The sequence below is a fragment of the Populus euphratica genome, unplaced genomic scaffold (genome assembly GCF_000495115.2).
Source record: "Populus euphratica unplaced genomic scaffold, PopEup_1.0 scaffold1172.1, whole genome shotgun sequence".
Taxonomy (NCBI): domain Eukaryota; kingdom Viridiplantae; phylum Streptophyta; class Magnoliopsida; order Malpighiales; family Salicaceae; genus Populus; species Populus euphratica.
The window spans coordinates 28,300-34,793 of record NW_011501028.1 but is presented as its reverse complement, the minus strand read 5'-3'; the positions used below and the strand labels follow the sequence as shown (position 1 = coordinate 34,793).

General features: G+C 33.6%; 1 pseudogene; it reads right to left on the bottom strand.

Annotated features, from left to right (window-relative positions):
• Positions 1-1,370: 1,370 nt before the first annotated feature.
• LOC105117092 (uncharacterized) lies at positions 1,371-5,525 on the bottom strand (annotated as a pseudogene).
• Positions 5,526-6,494: the final 969 nt, after the last annotated feature.

Below are 6,494 nucleotides of genomic sequence, written 5' to 3'. Positions count from 1 at the left end.
AAATTTTAATATAATAATTTAATAAGTATTTTTTTTTGAATTATTATTTCTACATCTTTTTCTTCTATAATTTAAACTATTAATTGATTAAGTAAGTAACCTTTTATGCTTTATACTTAATATTTTAGATGAGTTTCATTTATTTTTTCTATTTATTTCATTGTTTAATTTTAATTTTGTTCCTTAATAATATGATAATTTATGGGTTTGTTAAATTAATATGTTTATGTATAATATTATATGTATATGAATATAAATTGAAATAAATTTTGATGAAATAATATGTATTTTGTTATGAATTTTATATGAAAAATAATGGTGATTAACATATTAGTGATTACAAATAAAGTACTAAACAACTAAAAAAATTATGGATACAATAAAAAAATATATTTATATTTATATTTAACCTACTTGTGTAAAACAATAAATTAACAAAGAATTGTTGCTAATAATTTTACTAGTCCCTACAAAATTTAGAAATAGATAAATAAAAGATTCATTATATATATTGAGAAAGAATATCTTTAATAAAATTAATAATGAAGTCATCGTTAACTAATTTTAAAATATAAAAACTTGAAAAAAATAATTATAATATATTTTTTTATTTTAAAATTAATTTTACTTGATATGAGTTAATAAATAAATTTCAAATTGATTTCTCTATATAAAATATATGTCTATATAATATATAATATTAAATATTTATAATTTATATTTTTATTAAAATGTTTTTTGGCTCTACCACAAAACATCACCCGAAGCCAAGACAGACATGGGACCCGAAGGATTTTATCAGTACACAGCAAGACATCTTCAAAATAAATAAAATAAACAGTTGTAGAATGAATTTTTATATTTGAAAAACAAAAAACACATAAAAACAAGTTACTTCTATCCTCACTGGTGAGAGCATGAAATCCGAACTAAATTAACGTTACCCCTCCTCCATGCATAAAAAGTGGGGAGCAAAGCAAGTATAAGCAATTTAACTGCTAAATTGAAGAATTCCAGATTCGCATAACCAACCTAATTACATATGTTACAAATGAAGCCACCAGCTTCAGTGTAAAATTTCCCACCTAAACCTCTGTCCGTATATCTCAAGACTGAAAATTCATTGCTATATTATCTTGGACAACATGAATGAAAGACCAACAGGTTGCCTTCATGGTTTATGATAAATCCGTTTTTTTTTTCCTGAGAAAATTAACAGTAACTCTATTACAGGAATTTCAGACCGCAAAATTGCTTGAGCAGATCAAATTACTACTGCTGTTGTTGATCACTCTAGAAAAACAAAATCGTAATGTAAAACATTAACAACAACTGTAGTCAAATGTATTTACAGCTACCATTCAAAATTCTTAATCCTCCGCTGTCTGAATCTCACCTATCATGATCCGGTTACTGACAACATTAAATCCTAAAACAGAAGGGCTAACCTTCCCTTTTTCCCCTTTCTTCTTGCCTCCGCCCTTTGAGGATCCATCTTGGCGGCTGTAATATCCAACACCTGCATTGTCATAAGTCACATCTTTGGCACTGGTCCCACTGGTCTTCCAGTCATTCTGACTTTGGAAGGATATTTCAAGAACATCTGCTCCTAACATGTCTTTGCAGTTGAGGAATTTGTCCATGAACTCGTGGTCAGGATCAAATGATCCAAGATTCTCTATCAGAAGCATCTCAGCCTCTGATCTGGATTGCTTCAAGCAGTATTCCAAGAAACTTGTATCTATCACAAGGAATTGTCATTGCATGAGATGAAACTTATAGAACATAACAAAGGTCAAGTCTACTTTCAGATAAATGAACTGGATTTGTATTGAACCATGGGTCAGAGCCAAATGGAGAAAGCTAGTTAAATTCTATTCTATACATGGAATTTGAGCCGTCTGGCAGAGAAGCCATGCTACTAAGCCTGTAGTACTTGTTAAATACATGCCTGTAAGATAGTGTAATCTTTGGAGTGGGAAGAGTAAAATCTGTTAAACGCATATTTATTGAGCTGCAATAGATGCTTGTTACCGTGTTGCTTAAAATGTAGTTTGATGAAAATCAAAATTCTAGCAAATAAGTGTCAAGGAAAAAGAAGAAAGATGAACATCGATACCGTTCGCCCTGACAAGTCTTAACACATTCACTCTCACACCAAGCTTGGAACTCCATGGCCTCTGGAAAAGAATAATAACACGAAGGATGAACACAACTATTCTTGATAGGTAAAGATGAACAGCCTGTAGTACTTTACCTGAATGCATGCTCATTGTATCTCTTTTGCCTTCAACAGATGACTGAGTAATGGCAGGATAGGACAAATGAGAATACTCAGCAGGTCTGCCCTCCACAGATTTCTGTCTCCCTAATGATGCAACTGGGGGCTGCTTTTACATGAGTGTTTTTGGTTCCCCAACTGCCCTGGCTCACAAGATGAGGGAATTCTGATCTGTTTAGAAAAAGATAGCAAAATTTCAGTTTCAATTTCTCTTCAGGGGGGGCAACTGAAGAGACAGCACGGAGTAATGATTTAACGAAAGAAACAAATAGACCCAAAGGTTTCCACAACAATCGAAGACTAAAAAGTTTAACAGTTATTTGAATTTTGGCAAAATATGCCACATTTAAAAGTAAGTACTAACAATCACTAAACTCGAGCACCGACCAAATCTGGAAATTTGTTGCAGTCCCAAAACAAAATCGGCCTTTGTCTATGCCCCTTTTAAACAGACGAGACGGACGAAAACTATATATAGATATTCCGGAAATCCATCGAAATCACTGACCTCCGAGTCCATGTTGGCTCACTGAATACCAACTCGAGAACTTCATGTCGTCATAAGATCCACAACGGGAGGCTTTGCTTCGATCTGCTCGATTTTGATTTGCACATATAGGGCAAATGCCCTCAATACCGCGTCTTTTTGCTACAATTTCCTTTTTTTTTTTTCAATTCATTTCACGCTTTCCACAAAATATTTGAAGTATTTATAAAATTATTAGATTAATTATGATTAGCATAAAAAAATTACTCCTATTTCTAATTTATAAATATAATAAGATACAAATAGTAATCATAAATATAGTATTAATTGAGTAGAACCTGAATATTTTATTTTATTGGTTTAAAAAAGCTAACCATAAATTATTCTAATTGATAATATTAATCTGAATATCTTCAAAGCATAGATCTAATTGCCACTTCATGCTCTAAATTTTGAATGATTTAATTAATTTTTTTTTTATGAAACAGAGGATATTTTGATCGGGGTAGAAAACAGGGAAGATAATTCAAATTGGATTAATATATAGTGCGACTTATCAGAAACATTGGGTCATTATAATGGAGCAAATACCAATTCAGTTTGAATGGATTCAAAACGTTGTTACTGTATGGATCATGATTAACAATTCTATCATTTTCATTTATTAAATAACATTGCGACTTATCAGAAACATTGGGTCATTATAATGGAGCAAATACCAATTCAGTTTGAATGGATTCAAAACGTTGTTACGGTATGGATCGTGATTAACAATTTTATCATTTTCATTTATTAAATAATATTTTAGTATTTTTGAAGTCTGTTTTAATTTTAAATTGTTAAGTTTCAAATATTTAATTACCGAGATGAGTTAGTAAATAGTAAAATGAATAAAAATTTATTAGAAAAAAGGTGAAATTAATTGAATATATATTTTTATTTTTTTATTCATTATTTGAAATGATGAAATAAATTAGATAGTTATACTAGGGAAAGAAAACAGCTTCTAAATTTGTAGTAAAAAAAATCAAGACTCATTTCCTAAGAGTAGCGTGTTTATCGATTGTTCAAAATTATAATAACCTTTTTTATTCAATCGGCGAGGTTGAAGGAGTTAATTCAATGTAATATTTTTTTCATTTTTATAGGACTGAAAATATGTTGCAACGCAGCTTATTACAATGAGTTACAAACATTTCACGACAATTGAGCTCGGTTTCCACGTCTTCACATGAATGGAGAAAGAAGTTTTCTGCCAACATAAGACAGCTCTTGTTACAAACACTAAAAAAAAACTTCTATTTAGAAAGATGTCTAGAAAATGAGAGGGAGTGATGTATTAGGCAAACAGAAAAGGTCAAATGTTATCATTCTGTGCAATAACTAGAACAATCAAGCAACTCGAACACAAGAGGGGACAAAAAGTGAAGTGGATAGAAACAACGAGGTATTCTGTTTACTACTTTCAGCTGGTTGAAGAGGAACCAATTAATCTGCAGCCTTGCACTATAGCCAATTTTGGTCAGGTACGGAAACAGCAACAAAAAGGAAATGCAGAACCCCAAACAAGAGAAAGTTCCTGATCAAACAAGTAAAAACCTACTACAAAATAGAATAAAGCAGACCAAAGCACTCAGCAGAAAACCAGTATGCTCCCAAGTGCAGTTCTAAAAAAAATAGAAGGGATGTTTCGACTTAAGTAGCAATGGTTTATATACTAAAAGTTGGTTAGATAGGCGCAAAGAAAGGATCATACTGCTTAGGGTCCTGCTTAGATTGATCAATTGGGCCACAAAATAGATCATCATCCCCTTTGTATTTTGGCTGAGAAGAAGCACGGGAATTCATCAGGATAGGAGAAGCAGCCTTCAACGGAGAAGATGCAGAAAGCGACCATGAAGATCCACTTCCATGGGTGGCTTGAGTTGGCTGAGGCTTCTGAGGAATTGGTATTTGATTCTGAGGCTGGACAGAAGAGACCTTTTTCTCCTGTTCCTTTTGGATGTCCCTTAAAGATGTGGGCTTAGGAAGCTTCATGGAATCAGCAAACCATGCTGGAGAAGAAGAATGGTTTGCTGACTCCTCCTTCCTAGAAACAAAATCTCCCGAAGAAGGGCCAGATGGAATTGCAGGCAATAGTTCTTTCTCCTGCTGCACAGTGCGAGAGCCTTGCCCTTTCTCGATGGGACCTGAACTAACAGCCATTTCAGTAGAAGGTACAGGCATTGCTGCCTTAGCTCCAGCCTCCTTCGCTTTAGCAGACTTTCTGCGACTCTTTTTAGTGTCTTTAGCCTAAGTGAAGTTTCCATCATCTATAGATGCCACACTGGTAGTTGTGACTTGTTGAGTAGTTAGGCTATATAAAGAGTCAGAAACTTCCATCTCTGCATCGTTAGACTTCGCCAAAACAACTTCTGCCAATAGATCATGCAACTTGCTTTTCTTGCTCCTTGAAGACGGTGAAGTTTCTGCTTTTCCCACATTTATCTCAGTATTATTTACCTCTCTCTGAATCTCTCTAGAAATTTTTGGGTCTGAAATGGCCACAACCCCTGCCCAAGGAGTAGGTGAGCTTGTGTGGTGGACAGAAGAGCTGATCTCAGGAACTGCCATACCAACCTGAATCTTCCTTTGTTCTTCCTGTTGAATTTCCAGAAATGACTTTGGTTTCAAGCCAGGAGCAGGTTTCCAAGCACGTTGACTTGATTGCATCTGCATGCTATGCACTGAGACAGCAGACTCAACCAGTTTAGATTCATCATTTGTTGCGGAATTCGACTGGTGATGTACTGATATTTGTTTATAGGAGGCTAAACACACTGATACATAATATTTAACATGGTTCGGCAAATTGCTTACATCCATGAAAGAGATAAATATTATTAGAGATAGAGAAAAAATACAACACATGGAGGAGGATCACATTCACGCAACTCTCATCTCTTATTGCTACATAGGACAGCAGGGCTGTTGGTGGCAGCCCTTCCTTTTTTCCTCTCTTTTTCTTTTTTTTGTTCTTGCTATCTCTCTTTCATTTTTCTCTCTCATGTATGCCTTTATTTATAGACATCCATAGCAGCTTCTCTTGCTCTTTTGTCAACAATGATGGATGCCAACTCCAGCTCTTCAACAATAATGGCTACTAACTGACACGACTGAAAGATTGATGTCTTCTCTCAAGTGCAGGAGAGTCGAAGTAATAAATAACCCGGCAAGACCGGGGTCGAACCACAGGGAGGCTAATTGTACAAATTATAAATAACAATAATAGAACAGCAATAACAACAACAACAACAATAACAACAACAATAATGATAATAACAATAGTAGTAGTAGTAGTAGTAGTAATAATAATAATAATAATAAAGAAAGAGAAGAAGAAGATGATGATGAGAACTTGAAGATAGAATATTAATGTAAGGATTAAACAATGATAATAACAAATGTCAAGGTTAGAGGTTCCACTAATGGTATGCCAAACAAGTATAGTATAAACTTTTATTATTCAATTGGAAACCACACACAAAGGAGGTTCCAATCAGATTATAGATTGTTAACATGATTACATTAGTCATCTTATTCGATTAATGCTAATACATGTAAATCTCATCAATTAATGCTAATACTTGTAAATCTCGTCAAGCATTCATGATTATAACTTATGTTAACAACAAATCAAGTTCCTTTCATAGCTCAGGTGTCAGTTATACCATATAGTATGAACTA